This window comes from Narcine bancroftii, chromosome 6 (genome assembly GCF_036971445.1).
Source record: "Narcine bancroftii isolate sNarBan1 chromosome 6, sNarBan1.hap1, whole genome shotgun sequence".
Lineage (NCBI taxonomy): Eukaryota > Metazoa > Chordata > Chondrichthyes > Torpediniformes > Narcinidae > Narcine > Narcine bancroftii.
In genome coordinates, this window is record NC_091474.1 from 18,519,793 (window position 1) to 18,536,577 (window position 16,785).

At 38.5% G+C, this 16,785-nt stretch overlaps 1 protein-coding gene across 1 annotated transcript in view; it reads left to right on the forward strand.

Moving 5' to 3' along the window:
* The first annotated feature begins 14,098 nt into the window (after positions 1-14,098).
* The window catches only part of LOC138735780 (eyes absent homolog 1-like), a 254,304-nt gene continuing 251,617 nt past the window's right edge, over positions 14,099-16,785 (forward strand). Inside the window, exon 1 of the mRNA XM_069884202.1 lies at positions 14,099-14,450. The gene's annotated coding sequence lies outside the window, so the exon portion shown is untranslated. The remainder of the gene's footprint in view (positions 14,451-16,785) is intronic.

Below are 16,785 nucleotides of genomic sequence, written 5' to 3' on the forward strand. Positions count from 1 at the left end.
ATCTCTTTTTTATTCTCCCTAAATTTGAATTTTGAAAGTACTAGCCGATAATTCAGAAAATCCAGTCCCCGAGCAGCCTGCCCTTTAGGGCTTCTTCAGTTTCTAACTATCAGCTTTTATGAACATTTTTCATCTGTCTACAAGTATATCCACAAGTATGAAAGACATAATGTAAAATTGATATAATATGAAATAATTTGGATGGCTAAATTTTGGGAGAGCTGTCACTTTGTGCTTGAGTAAAAGTTAATGCTCTATGTCAATTGACTGGTTTTGTGGTTGTAATACTAAGAAATCCTACCCCTGCTGGTTCTAACTTGAAAGATGAGTTGTATGATTGTCAATAATACCAATGAGCACTGCATTGTTAGTGTAAACATGTGAAAAAACTCCAGTCTGTTGACCTTTTAAATCATTCTCATTTACAGGTATAATTTGTAAAACTCATTAAAGTGAATAATTGTGTTTTTATAAGTGGTATTGGCCAAGAGCATATGACCAGTTCCTTGGATTATTGTGGGAGAATGTAATACCAGCTGGTTAGTACATTATATGGATTCTTAGGATGTTTGAACCAGTCATAATAATAAAAGCTTAAAAGAAGCTGTGAAGCTATTGTCAGTTTGTACGCAATTTTTCCATCAATAAATTCAAATCAGCAATTGAAATAGCCGCCCAAGACTCGCCCCACCAGGCTCAGAAACTGCTGCTATCCCTCCACCATTAGATTCCTCAACAATAAACTCAATCGGGGACTCATTTAAGGACTTTTACTTTACAGTCAGTTGTTTTACGTCTTTATTTGTTAACATGTGTACGTTGTGTACAGTTTCTACGCACTACCAATAAGTGATAATTCTGCATTGCCCACAGGAAAAAGAATTTCAGGGTTGTATGTGATGCTATAACCATATAACCATTTACGGAGCGGAAACAGGCCATGTCGGCCTTTCGAGTCCACATCGGTTCACTAGAACAACTCCACTATCAAGGAGTACACGATCAAATTAAGAAGGCTGGAATCTAAATATGCATGTACTCTGACAATAAATCTGAAATCTGAATTTGAGTTGTATTTTACATGATTTAGTGGTAAAATCCAATGATGGTCAAACCCAAAAATTATTACTGTTCCAAAATTTCAAGAACTTTTAGCAGAACTTACACAAAATACTGTCTAAAATATTTCCATTAGTCATCTAGGTTTGGACTCAATCCAGCATGTGGTGATAAAGGTTATTCTTACTGATGAACTCTTTACTGGGATGTCTGGATTTCACGGTGCAGACCCACTAGGCAGTAGTCCATCGTGCAAAATGGCTCTAATCCACAGCCTGAGTATATCTATCCAAACAGCTGCAAAAAAACTGGCAAAACATTTCAAGAATGTGAAATTAAAATTTTACATGTAAGATGTGAATGTTTTGGATATTATTGTCATTGCAAACAAAGGGGCTCTGGAAATACCGTTGGTGTTCCTTAATAATGGACTCTCGAGTGCACGGGATATGCAGATGTTGCATTGAAAATGTTGTTCCGCTAAATTTCCTTGCATTATAGTTCTTGGCTGCATCCGAGTGCAAGGCCCTGCAAAGAGAAAACGAGTTGGTTTTTATAACTCACGTGCACAGAAAAAAAAAACTGCCCATCTTCATAATACTCGATGTTTTTCCTCGGTGTGTGCAGAGATTTTGGCATGGTGCACGCAGGCTTAAGTTATTTTTTTTTAATTATCTGTATAAACAAAGCCTAGGCTTACCTAAAAATGTTGCCTTTCTTAAAATACCTCCTTAAACCATTTCATGGAATGAAAGGTCTTGCACAATGACTTCCTCCAAATGAGTTGATAAAATTATTTTGGCTTGGAAATTTCAGATTTTCCAAGTCAACGCCTCAGGAAGATCCTCGCTTACAGATATATTGAAAGGTTCAATTTAAAATCTAAAATATAAAAATAAATTTTTATAACATACAGCACGGTAACAGACACTTTCTGCCCAGGAACCCGTGCTGCCCCAATTACCCAATTGACCGACAACATCTGTACATTTTGAAGGGTGGGAGAAAACCAGAGTGCCCGGAAGAAACCCACACATTCATGGAGAGAGCGTGCAAACGCCTTACAAACAGCGCCGGATTCGAACACCTGTCGCTGGTGTTGCAACAGTGTTATGCTAACTGCTGAAAGGTTGTTTGATACCTGACACCATTCATAAAATGTCAAAGAAAATGTACTGGAGCCAACAACAAATGATAAATGCTTTAAGTGAGGAGATTGAAAACCTAACTGGCTACTGCTGCCTTGACCCTGTAATATTAATATATCTCATTACCTTATAGTCCAACTCAGTTTGAAATTGGATTGGATTAAAAAAATACAAATGCCAAAATTTAGGCAATCAAAAGGTGGACAAATAGAACATGAGGTGCCATATAAGGATGCCAGAATTCTGCTGAAATATCGCACCCTCAGATTGTTCCAAAGGAGCTTTTCCATATGCCTGAGGACTTGATTTCGAGATTAGGCACACTACAACTTCATGGCCTCAGCACTAAGTTTAGCTATTTTTTTAAAAAATGTTTAAAAATAGATTTTTGTAGCATCCCAAGCTTTTAAGGTCTGGTCAATATTGTACTGTGCACACAAACATTAAAATAATTCAGACTTGAAAATATGTTTTTAAATAACATGTCGTCAGGAATTCATAAAGGTTTGCGCACCAGGGAGACTTTGAAATTGTGCAATGGACCTATTATATCCATCCCAAGAGAGCAGATAGAACCTCAAACGGGAGACCACACCTCCATCAGATCAACAGTCCCTCAGTGGTGAACTTGAGTGGCGGCCCAAGTTTTGTTTGTGTTCAATCATCTCTCATCTTTGACTTGACAGTCAGAGATAAGAACAGATCATAGAACACTACAGCACAGTACAGGCCCTTCAGCCCTCGTTGTTGTGCCGACCTGTATATTCCTACCAAAAAAAACACAAAGTCCTTCCTACATTATAACCCTCTATTTTCCTTTCATTCATGTGCCTGAGTAATAGCATCTTAAATATCCCTAATGTTTCAGCCTCCACTACCACTCCTGGCAAGGCATTCTGGGCATGTACAACTCTGTGAAAAAAAACTTACCATGCTATTTCCCCTAAACTTTCCTTCCTTTACCAACCAATTTAGAATGTAACCAACTAAGCCACAATGACACATTGTCTGCTCAACTTTAGATCATAACCACTTACTTGGTGAACTGGATACTGATAACAGTTCTGTTGGAACCTCCTAGGATTCTATCTTTTTTTCTCTTCAAGGCCTTACTACTACTGTCATTTGGCTTGCACAATCACCTCTTTACTCATTTAATTATCCTTATTCGCACCCCCCCACCCCACCCCACTGCTGAAAAATTAAAAAATGTTTCTCTTTGCCAGCTCTTTCCCTTCTTCTTCCTGGCTTCCAACTTTCCTATAAATTGCTCAATCTAAATATTTTTAGTTTTGATTAAAGGGAGGTACAATTTTTCCATCTCAACATCTGACTTGCTTCATTTTTTTTAGCATTTTGATATTCTTTCTCTATAACCATATGGGTTAAACTGACCTGATCTGCATTGATAAAACTTAGTGAACTCACTTCAAATTTCCAGAATTTTTGTGCATGATTTTGCATTAATTTATTACCTTGATTTTAATTTTATTCCAGTGATGGAGAAAGAATTAGATTGAAGATTAGGCACATTTTTTTTCTTCTGAGATGGATTCTAAGGCTTTCCAATAATCATAAATCATTTGTTTCGCAGTGTAGAAGGCAACTGCAGCAAAAAGAGTATAAAAATATGGTATGAGCAAAAAGCAGACAGGCGCCTGAATAAAAAAAAGCTAGGGGATTTTTTGCCCACACCTTGAAGAAGGCCTCAGGCCTGAAACTTGGTTATGGATGCTGCATGACCTGCTGAGTTCCTCCAGCATTTCTGTGTTTTAATAAAAATTTGAGACCATCTTGACTCATCATTACAAATATAGAGTTGCACCTTGCATTCCCCAGTGTCAACTATTCCTTTAGCAGTTTAGGGATTTTAGTGTTAGTATACTTGAATCACATACTTGGAAAAACATAGGTCTGTTTGTACTAGTATATTTTGGGGTGTAACTAACAATCTCTGGCTTATATCATTTTTATTATTCTGATGAAAGATCGGTTTCTCTGTCCATATCTGCTGCTTGAGATGCTGAGTATCACCTGCATTTTCTGTTCTTTAATCATTTTTTACAACGGTGGGTTCTTTTTTGTTTTTGCTTCTTACAAATGTACTGTCAGTCTCCCAAATGGCAGCAGAGTTAAAGCTGGATGAACAGCAAAGCAAAATAGCATGGAAAATGAAATTAAAAAGAAAACAGAAAATGCTGGAAATGCCCTGTTGATCAGATAATCTATGGATGGAGAAAGGGAGAGACAGTTAACTCTTAAATTGAATGAACTATCATTATATGCTGGGTCATTGATCTTTTATCAGTCAAAAGTGAATACCATTCCTCCCCGACGTGTGAGCCAATTGCAATAACCTGATTTGGCTGTAAGCCCAGTTTAGTTCAAGTAAATAGGATTCTTGTAGTACAATGAGTGGAAATGATTACTGGAATGTCAAATTTATCTTTTTCTATCTTTAAGTTCTGATTCAGCTGTCTGTCTGAAACTGATTAAATCACTTTGCCTTGGCATGCTAGGAAGTTAACAGAATGAAACAAAGTTTTAATTTAAAACTATGTTACAATAATTCACATGTAAATCTCTCCATGGAAAATGTGTGCAGAAGATCGATGGTATGATACCAATCATTTGATTACAGTCAGTTCCAATAGGTAATTTAATATATTTGTATACACATTTTGGTTACTTCAAATACATATTTTGTATGTTACTTTGCATAAATATATTAATGTTTATGCTTCCAAAACTACAAATATTGCTGTGTAACATCTCTTTAATTCATATTAAATTTCATGGACTGATTTTATTAATGCTTTTCCTGAAGTAACAGGGAAAAGAATTTCAAAATAATGCTTCATTTGTGCTTAATATTTGCATTGAGATGAAACTGAGATGCAAAGTTAAGATAGGAATTAGCTTTATTTTCTGATTTTCTGTCTGAGTAAGGGTGATATGGTATAGGGTGACATGTAAAGTGCAATGTTATTACAGGGCCATTGTCCTAACCGAATCCGACACTGTAAGGAGTTTGCACATTCTCCCAGTGACTGTGTGTGTTTCTTCTGGGTGCTCCAGCTTCCTCCCACCCTCCAAAAACATATAGGGTTTGTAGGTTAATTGGTGCCTTTAGGCAGCAGGAGCTGAAGGGCCTGTTACCATGCTGTACTTATTAAAAAAAACAATTTGTTTGTACCTCATTTTAACATATGTAGAAATGACAACAACCACATAGGAGATTACAGGTGCAGAATTCACTTGAACTGCTACCAGACATTCATTTTATAAGCCTCTGTTCAAATATTAAAATAAATAAATTGCTGACTGGAGGAATGTCAAGGGAAATTATGCATCTTTCTTGCAGGCATTGGCATGGTAATTGTCTCTTTTGTCGATCTTTCTGTACAAGAATTTTAACAGAAGGACGGACATAACTTACGACTTGAGTAAATAACAAGGCATTGTCAATTACAGCCTTAGAGGAGAGATCATTTGAACAGGAACAATGTGATTGATTCAATTCTAATTTGTCTGACAATTCCTTTTTGTATTTGACAGGTCAGCTATTCAAAATCTAGGAAATTTCTATGACTATTCTCTGATTTTTTTTTAAAGACTGCTTATTTTAAATGAAGGTACGTCCAAAGAGTGTCTACAGGAAGCATAAGAGTGGTACCGAGTAAAAAATAGTCTGTGAAAGGGAAAGCAATAACTAGCTTGGAAACTGGATCACTCAACTCCATTGGACACTGAAATGTCAAACATAGTGTGTAGCACGCTCAGAAACTCTCAAGTATGCGAATAAGTTCCGTATGATATAAAGATTAAAAAGAGCAAAAACAAGAAACAATTGTAAAAACGCATACCTACCTTATGTATTCCTTTGGAAGTAAATTAACTATTTATTTTTGGTTCTAAGATTTTTATAATGAATCCACTTGTGTGTTCTTCAAAGTATTGTTGGCTAAACATTTTTACATTGACCTGATCGTACTGTACACACTGCAAACCTGTTCTGATCACAGCTATATTCATTATTGTGCACTCAATGCATTAGTTCTATCTGCCCTGGTAATGTAGGTGCACGTTAATTTTAAGGTGCTCTTAACTACATTAATATTTAGATTACTACCTACTATTTTATCATAAATTCCTTAATGCATTTGGATCATATTCATATACTCAACTCATTCATGACATGTTCAGTGTGCTGCAAAACCCATTCAAGTGTAGGATATAAATGCAAGTCTTTAATTGTTCCAGTCCACTCTAAAATTATTACCCGCTTGCTATTAGGGATTCTCTGCAGACCAAGATGGGCAGCAGTTCTGTTTTTTTTTGTCTGATTCTATTTTGCCCCTTCTCAGTATAGATGGTATTTTCCAAATGATGCCTCGGTTCACTCATGGCGAGTCACTAAAGATTTTTCCTGCCACATGGTAGTGCTGGCCTCTGGTCTTGCTACATTAACACGGGAATGTCACTGCCTGATTCTATTTCTTATGGAGATCCCGCATACCCTTAGCTGTAAGACTGCAGCCCTGTGCAGCTCAAATTACAGCTCCTTAAAATAGTAAACACTTTGACCTTCACTCAGAGGAAGCGAAGGATGGCTGAGCTTCTTTCTTCTTCTCTTTACTTAACACTTTATCGTTGTTTAAATAAAACTTCACAGCCAATTGAAATTGTTATTATAAGGGTTTTCATTCTTCTAATTACGTTACTCTAGGGGGCATCATTCAGTTGCATGTGTTCATTCAGAGACCATCATTCAAATGATATACAGTATTGATATTAACCATTCAAACAGAATGATGACTGTAAAATGCATTTTTGTTGAATAGTTGCTTTTATCAGTCATCAGGTGTGAGTTTGAGTTCAGGTGAAAATGCTAGCAATATTTTATTATGTTCTCTTGATGAACTGTCGCAATCATGGTTTAGTTTTAATGGGACATTCAGCTGTTATCACATTATTTCCTATGGGAGTTCTAAAAGGGTGAGAGTGTTGGGGGAAGGGTGTTTAAAAGAGGTAGAACTAGATTTCTTTGCATAATCTCTGTTTCTTTATATGCAGGATTTCATGTTTTCCACATACAGTAATATAATCTGCTAAACCTATAAAATAAACGGGTCTGTGGCCACTTCCTTGTCGATGAAAGAAAAAGCCACAGGCTTCAGTTAAAACACAATGCAGGAGAAACTCAGCAGGTCAAACAATGTACTTTATATAGCAAAGATAAAGATACATAACCAACTTTTCAGGTTTGAGCCCTTCATGATTATGTATCTATCTTTATCTTTGTACACTGTTTGACCTGCTGAGTTTATCTGGCATTGTGTCTTTACTTCAATCACGATGTCTGCAGATTCTTTACTTCAGGTTCCAATATCCGGGTGAGTTGAACAATTACTGTTTGGATTCCAATCATTATTTTTCATCAGTAACCATGAAATTATGGAAGAGAGTTCACTGGAATATTTGTGCATTTTGAAGTATTCCGTAACCTACAGGTTTCAATCCATAAAAACAAATCACACTTTCCAAATACATTTAACAGCAAAGGACTGAATAATTTGCCTGACTGATTCAAATGTTCAAGGCCATGAGATATGAGACAACTCCTCTTCAGACGAACATTGAATGATTGAATCAAACAGTAATTCCAGCTAGGCTGTGTACCAGCAATTCTAGCTGCCCCATTGATCTCTTCCTCTCCATTGTCCTGCAGGATGTTTTCACCTTTACCTCTCCAGTTCCCCACTGAAATTGATTCCACCTCAGTAACAGGTAGTGAGCTCCTCTACCTTTTTCTTCACAGCTCCTCATGTCCTTGCACTAACTCTGTGCCCTCTTGTCTTTTTTTGTTTCAAATTTTATTTTATTGGGGCACATGCAGCAAAATTGCATACAGAACCAAAATTCCATATATCAAAATCAGTACATGTTTTGTTATCTTTTTCTCCCCCTCCCCACCAAAACCCAGTCCCTCCCACACAGAGAAACCCCTGAAGAAAGCAAAAAAGAAAAGGAAAAAGAAGAAAAAGAACAAAGAAAGAAAAAAAAGACTAATTTTTAAAACAATTCTGGATATTACCTTATGGATAAATTATGACCTAATTATTCAAACACAACTATCATTATATCTTTTTAAGTATAAAGTATATAGTGAAATAAAACACTAATGTATAATACATAACACTTGATCAAAATCTAAGTATATATAAGAAAAAATGCACATACAACATCTAATAAAGTAATAAAATGAAATATATTAAGTTAAGGCTGGGTGAACAAAGTTCACACCAAATTCTACCATTGACATAATGTAATTACTTATAAAGTTATAACACCAATCTTTTGCATATATGGAAACCAAATTTTGAAATAAAATTATTATATTTGTTCTTTAAATTAAATGTAATCTTTTCCAAAGGTATACAATTTTGGATTTCACCATGCCACCTATTTAATACCAGATCCATATCCAATTTCTATGAAACGGCTATACATTTCCTGGCAACTGCCAATGCGATCTTTAAAAATTCTTTTTGAAACCAATCCAATTTTAAATCTGGACTAATCCTTGATATGTCCCCCAAAAGAAACAACATAGGGTTTCTCGGGAGTTTAACACCTAATACCTGTTAAAAAAAAATCTATTAAATTAGTCCAAAAAGAATTCAATTTGGGGCATGTCCATGTAGAACGTAAAAAGGTGCCTGTGTCCTGTTTACATCAAAAAGACTTATCTGAAATATCTGACTTCAATCTATTAAGCTTTTGTAGTGTAATATATAACTGATGTATGAAATTGTGTTGTACCATTCTATATCTAATGTTCAGTTTTTTTTTCATACTATCATAACATATTTGTGTTCAATTTTTTATCATTTATATCTATACACAGGTCCCTTTTCCACCTTTTTCTAGATTTATGAAAACCTTCCTTACTCCCCTCAAAAGTAATAGATGCTTAACTGATATGAACTGGCCCCCTTGTCTTTGAATATATGCTAATGTGCTAATGAACAGTTACTCCTGTCTAAACCAATCCTACAGGAAACGCTGTCGTGGGAGAGCAGCAGTAACCATCAAGGCTTCATGGCACTCTCTGCTCTCGCTGCTACCATCAGCGAAGAAACCCAGGTGCCACAAGAAGCATACCATTGCGTTCAGGAATTGTTGCTACCCCTCCACCATCAAGTTCCTCAACAATAAACTCAATCGGGGCTCATTTGTGTATTCTTACGTTTGCAATTTGTTGATTTTTCCCCTCTCTGTATTGCAGTTTGTTTACATTTTATTCGTTTACGTCGTTTTTTTTGCACTGAAAAATAAGTAGTAATTCTGCCTCCCCTGCAGGAAAAAAAGAATCTCAGGGTTGTATGTGATGTCATGTAGGTACTCTAGGAATACATCTGAACAGTCTGCAAACGCCAGAAAGAAAACAAACTGCACGAAGAACTCAAAGGGTCAAGCAACACCAGTGGGGGATGGAGGGAAGAAGGAAAGAATTGCTGATGTTTCCAGCTGAGACCCTGCACCTGCTTTCCTCCAAAGACAAACTCAATCTCTCCAGTGTAACCTTGTGGTTGAAGGCACACCTGGTAAAGCTCTGGGAAGAAGAAAAAATGGACCTCTTTCCTATATGATGGTGACCAGAACAAGTGAATCATTAAATCTAAAAAAAATACACTCACCCTAGATCAAAGACTCGTGGATTTCTTATCAATTTTCCCTTTTTAAAGAACGATTTTTTCTCTGGCTCAATTTTCCCCTAAAGAGCTATCGACTATATTAGCAACCATTAACCCAGTTAAAATAAATAATTTGCCGCATCAATTAATTCGCGTGTAAAGATATTTAATGTAAATATACAATCGGAAAACTAATTTCGTTTTCGTGGACAGAGAAATTCATCCCCTCTTCTGTCCGTTTCCTCGACGTTGATCAATTCATTCTGAATTGACCAAGTCAAGGGAGGGGGGGAGCCAAGACTTCGCCTGTTCGAAGGATTTCCATTATTTCTGCACGTTTGCTATTTTAACGCTGCGATCAACGCTCCCGTGAAAGCTGCGAAGTTCAGTCACCTCCCAATCTGATTTCGCTCCAATACCCGCCACTTGTTTTCTCCCCAATTAATGAACAAGGGGCTAAATTGCCTCCAGATTACCTTGCCCAGCATCGATTAATTCAGTTAAGGACATGAAAACTCATTGCCAAAAAAAAACTAAAGAAGGTAAGGAGTGGATCACAAGCTTTGCTTGAGGTTTATTGCCTAATAAATATTCAGTGTGATTTGTGTGTAATCTTATCTAGATCATTTTCGGTAATGCTTGATTTATTTGGAAACAGAGGATTATTTCCGCTTGTGTTGTTGTTCCTGAGAAGAAGCCCTGAAGGACTGATCGCTTTACCCGTGTCTTCCTTGTCTGGGAAGTGGCCGTTCAGCACTTTACCTAAGTTCGCTCAACTCTAGGTGGGTGCAGCCTTGCGGTGGAGCCGGCGATTCTTGGAATAATATCGAGCATGGAGCTATTTCTGACACCCAGTTGCTCGATTTCGGCCGCGGATCTGAACCGTGAACAAGGTGAGTCCAATGGCGAGATTGTCAGTTTGAAGTGGTCGGGCTGAACTTGACTCCTCCAAGAAGGAGTGTTGAAAGCATTCGGAGTTAGGTTTGGGAAGAATCCGGTTTCAAGGCGGATCGGAAATGCTTTAAATGTACCCCACTAACTTCAGATGCGTTTTGCTTACTCCGAGATACTTCTTTTGTGGTTGTTGCCGTTGTGCAATGATGTATTTGCGGGAACAAGCCACATTATAAAGAAGCTTTTGAAGCCATTTATTTGGTAAAGGTTAGCAATGTTGCTAGCGAGTTAGGCAAGGGTTTTGGGGGTGGGGGGGGAGAAGAGACCACGGAGCTTGGTGCGAGAACCAGCATCTGCTTCCAATAGCATCTGTTTAAGTGGTCAATAGATCAGATTAAGCGATCAACGGCAGGTTCAGTTGTTTATAAATGACCGGTTAGGTGTCCACGCGAAGCCGTGCACATTGCGGTGGGCGCAGATGGGATTCTCCTTCTCCCCCCACCCCCCAACTCTCTCTCAGCCCAACCTCTTTGCAACTGACCCTCCTCTCTCTTGAGGGGGAGATGGTTGCAATAGTTGCCCTCTCCTCCCTGGCCTCATACGAAGCAGCCGTGAAACTAGATACAGTGTGGTTCACATGACCAGTCTAGAGCGAGTCCCCCCCCCCCCCCCCCTCGCTCCGTGATCTGTGCACCGCGTGTCCCAACAGCGTGGGACGTGAAGGCAGGAGATAAAGGGGGATTGCAGGTGTAAATCTACGGGCAAACCACTGCCCCTGTACGCGTCAGCCTGAAGCCTACTCTCCTGGTTTTAAATAAACATTTGTCCACCTAATCTCCAGCCCAGAGAACCCCACCTGCAGCCCCATAAGGCACTTTTCTACATCGCTCAATTAACAGTATTTTCCATCTCGCCACCCAAGAACAGCAACGTCAACGTGTCGAGCGACGGTTACTCGAGCTTTCGATTGTGTGCATTTGTTCAACTTCGTTTAAAATGCACAGGAGGCGAAAATGCATCGATACTCTGGGTTACATTTTATGTATCACGGAAGTTGACGAATGAGATCAAAATGATACGGTTCTCTTTTTAAAAAGACAAAAAAAAAACATTGTATACCCACAAACTAAACGAAAGTATAAATTGGCATTTTTACTCCATCCCTTCGTCAGAACTAAATATATTAATCTATCTTTTCTATTTGCATTAGATAAAAACTCCTGAAACCCCAGGGTGAGGGTCTGTGTCTAGGGGCTACCTTAAACCCTCGTCAAGGGAAGCCGGACTCTCTGGAAACACAGGTTCTCCCAGCATTACTAAATTCGTCTTACCTTGAATTTCCAATTCAAACTTTTAAAAAAACCAATACACCTGCCATTCATATTTTTATGTAGCCAGAGATTATAATTAAGTGACGTTTTCATGTGTCCAAGAACAAATGGACACAAGAGTAAGTCAGTAAGTAGATCTGGCCACAAAATAACGCGTTAGACCTGATGAAAAAGTTGCTTGTTACCTTAAATTACTACCCCTGAACTGGCGAGATCTCTCAAGCACGTCCATCTGATCGGAACCTTGACCAGCGAGCTGCTTTTGCACACCTGGCACTAAAAACGCCACAAAGCCTATTGTTTGGCTTTAATTGAGAAATAATTTCTCGAATTGGAGCTAGCCATCTGATACTAAGTTTCGGGGGAAGTCAGCACCTTTCTCCAGTGACCGGACAGGATGCGGCAGCTTCGTGTACCCTTTAGTAGCTGTGCACTGGTTTGTTAAATTGCAGTTGGGAGCGAAGAGTTCCGTTGTGGTGGGCATTTATTTCAACAGGAGTTTCAAAATGACCACGAGCTTATGAAAAGGGATAAAACGCAATGTTGCATGCTCGTATTCGACGTTTCTGTGAGTTGCCAAGTTTATGATTAATAGGTTGTTCATGGTATGTGCTCGAAACAAAATTATCTGCGGTGACTTTTTCAGTTCGAGACTTTAGTCGACGTCCTTGGTTCACTCTTCATTTATTCCATCCTACCTCTTTTATTAAAAAAAAAACGAAATCCACTAACGCTCATTTGTTTAAATCAAAATTTCTGGCCTTTGTATATTTAAGCTTTCCATTCTACACACAAATAACTAGAATTAAACACGTTCCCTATTGTAAAAGTTGCACTTATTACCCTCTTCTAGTATGTTGACACTTAACTATTAAGGTGAACTCAACGTTCTGGTCAATTTCACCGGTTCCCTCCGTTTATCTTCCAAACGACACAAGCCGAAAGCAACAACCTGAAGACCTTGATGTAAACCAGGTAGCTCCATTAATCTATTGCGACGAGGAACCATTCAATGCGCCGAATGCAGTGATCAGCAAGAAATACAGTCATTCCGTTAAACAGCAGTTCCGAGAGAGATCCTTTTAAGATCCTGCGACTATTGATAAATCAGGTCAATTTTGTTGTTAAAATTATAAGATGCAATTCACAAGTAACTATGAGAACAGTAGAATTTAAAAAATGTATAGTTTAGATGATCAAAATGGAGAATTTGCACTGAAATATTGATCTTTGCAAAGAGGTTTCTGTAACTATCTGCCATTCGTCCTTTTACTCTTTAGTGAGCTGGTACATTGTAAACAAAGCATTCTGGCATAAATAATAAGACTAATGGGATAGACCCCCGAAAGTTTTGTGTGTGTGTGTGGGAGGGGGGGGGGCTTGCTTCTCAGAGCATCATTCACTCTGTCTTATTCATCGTTCGGCTTACTTTAAATGAAAATTGCGCCACACATCAGGGCTTTAGATACTCTTCAGTGATAAAGAAACGATTTAAATGCTACATTCATTTATTTTAAACAATCACAACTTACTAAAGTACATCAGCAATGCCTCCGCAGACCGTGAAAAGTTAAACATTAAAATAAACGGAAAACGAAGAAAATCAAAATCCCAATGGCAAATGGTACAGACCCAGTAGCAAGGTGATTAAGCAAAGAAAACAGAAGGTGAGCCTTTTGCTATTCAGCTCTGGGCTGTGTCTTTGTCTGAGCGCTACAGATAATATCTAATTGAGCTTGATTCAAAGTCTGACCAGGGTATTGATCAAGCGAAAAGGAGGGGAGGGGGGGGGGGGAGGAAGAAGTGGGGGTGGGGGAGGTAGAGATTGCAGTGGAATTTATCAATGCCTTCTGCTAGTAGTCATTTCAAGTTTTGCTGAAAGCCAGCTTGGATCCCTTGGGTCTAGAGAGAGTTGAGCAAGTCTCGTTTGGGACACCGTCTCGCAGACTGAGAGCAGCATCTAACAGCAGGAGCAGTCAGTCAGTGTACATAAACTTCTCTACCAGGGAGTAGTTTAAAAATGCGCTTCAGATAGCCTACAGCAGAACCGAGATGTCATGGAAATAAAGATCTTCATTATGAGACCAGCTCTATAGAAGTCGAGTAGCCAAGCCCATTAGAAGTCAGGAGGGAACCCCTGAAGGATCCATCAACACACGAATCGGTGCTGGAACAACGAGTGTGTTCTTGCTGCTGTTAAATTGTGTGGAACAGCATAACCGCTCTCAGACTGTCGACAGTTCTACAGAATAGCAACAGCTGCAGTTTAGACTTTCTGCCTTGGAGTCGCACGGAAACACCGACCCGGATAGTGGAGGGTAAGCTGGCTGTTCCTTCTTGTAGCGTCGTACATTTTAAAAAAAAATCTTCGCGTAACATGTATTTTTTCTTACACACTTAAACTCTTTTAGAAAAATGAGTGATACCGGTGGCTTTGTGCATGAATCTCAGCCGCATTTCACCCTGCTATATTTAAAACGTACAAGCATGCCCGGGTTCACAGCAGCTGTGTGACTGGGATTTATTCAGTCTGAGGCGCTATTATTTGGAAATCCTGGACTGATCGGAGTAATTGCAGTAAAGGAAAGGCGATTTCGGCGACAGAATTGAGAAATTGCGCGATCTGCGTGAGACACAGACCAGGATCAATTAGCCACAACATGTACTGCGAGTACGTTGCATAGACCGGACAAAATAGCTCCAAAATATTGGACAGAACGAGAGCAAAGCCCCCTGTTCAATTCTAGATCATGCAGTTTGATTCTGGATCGTTAAGGTTGTGATATTCATTTTTTGACGCAGGGATTTTTAAAAATGTAATTTACAAAGGTGTGGATTTTTGTGTCGTGAAACCAAGAGCATGAACTGCTGGTGTTAAAGTATTCGTGCTTTTTTTTTGTTGGGGAGCATAAATGCTGCCATTGCTTCGCTAGAGGAAACTGTAGGCTTCTCTCTGAATAATTGAATGTGGAAAGTTGCGGGCTGTGGACGCGTGCAGTGTATGAGGTCTGCATGGGAGCTTACTGATAATGAACGCGATCACCACATCCGTCTAAACTGGAGTGAAAACGGCCAGAATCAAATCGTACTCGTCTGTGAACTGCCCTGAGGAGGCTCTTTGTATCTTGGGTTCAAACGTGCTTCAGAACCCACTTTCGCACTTTGGTTCTTGATATTAAACTCGCGATTCTCGTGAACTATTGGCACAAAAAGCCCTCTAAACCTAAACTTGTCGCAGGATATTTCAAGAGCTTTATTTCTCGTTGATTTCTGAGCCATTAACATTTTTTTGAAGACCAGTGAGAAATGCGGTTAAAAATAATCGCCGAATGTGAAATGGGGTCGCTTGGATCGCATACACATGCACCAAATGTGAACTGCAATTTCAAACGAAATCCATTTCTAATTTGCAAAGCCAATATGTAATATTTCAAAACAAAACTACCAGAAACTTTTTCCCATGTCCCCAAATTAGTGTACAGATGTCATCTGTCAATCTGTTCAGAATTTAATGCCAAAAATTAGAATTTGGAGTTAAAAATGCAGTTGAATGTGTTTAATATGGAGGAGGCACACAGATTTGATGCTGGATCTGAAATTATTCGGTTTAAATTTTGTATTTTAGGCAACCTGTCTTTCTAGGTTCAGGAAGGTGGATGTGAACAATCTTTAAATGTGTCCTTTTGGTTTCCTGATGCTGTGCTTGTAGACAGTGCCAGATGACTTCATTATTAATGTGCCTGACAAACCTTAATAGGAATTGTAAATGGAACTCCATTTAATGAAAGTCAAAAATAGATGTATAATTATTGTATGCATTCGATAGATTAATCACTATTGAAACGTGGTCTTTTAGAAATGCATAAAATTGAGTTACTGAACAAGCAGTTTAATCAAGTATTGAACGCTCTGCAGATGGAAAAGTCCTGAATATCTGAATTGCATAGCGTTTACATTTTGCAGGCTTCTTAAAAAGTGATGGAGAGTCAACTCGTTACAAACTGTTTAAGCAGCCCCATTTTAAACCACTGGTCAGCATACAGGATTTTTAAGATTGTCGTTTGAACTGTAGTGGGGACTAAATCAACAACATCATGATTGCTGTGGAGCAGCAAAGAATATACCCAATAGTAAATGGTAGGCGTTATCTGGTCAGAGTTTGCTCTCAATACGAGAAGCAGGCAAGTAAGAACAATGTTTTTTTTCTCCCCAACCAAAAAAAAAGTACTAAAATTAAGCTAGAGAAGAAAATTCTTGTGAAGCACCAGCTCTTTTTATTTAAAAAAAAGGCTTTAAATGTTCAGCAAACACAGAGCTGCTGACAGAGGAGGAAACTGCAAAAAAAAACCTGGGGCTTGGCTTTGCAGCTTTTAGTTTGTTTGCTACGCTTCTTAGTTGAAAGATTCACTCAGAGGACAATCAAAATACAGATACTCCAGCAAAGACAAAGGGGCTCTTTCCTGCCTGACGGATCACACTGCTACTAATGGATTTTCACTGACACCCTCTACTAATCAGGTAAATGGAGATAAACTAGATTTAGGGTACAAATAATTATGATGGTGTCTTGATGCCTGTAAAAAGATTCTGTTGTGCTTAACCCAGAATTCCCTGAGATGTATTGCTGTGGTCCTTTTTTTTGAAGGGCTCTGT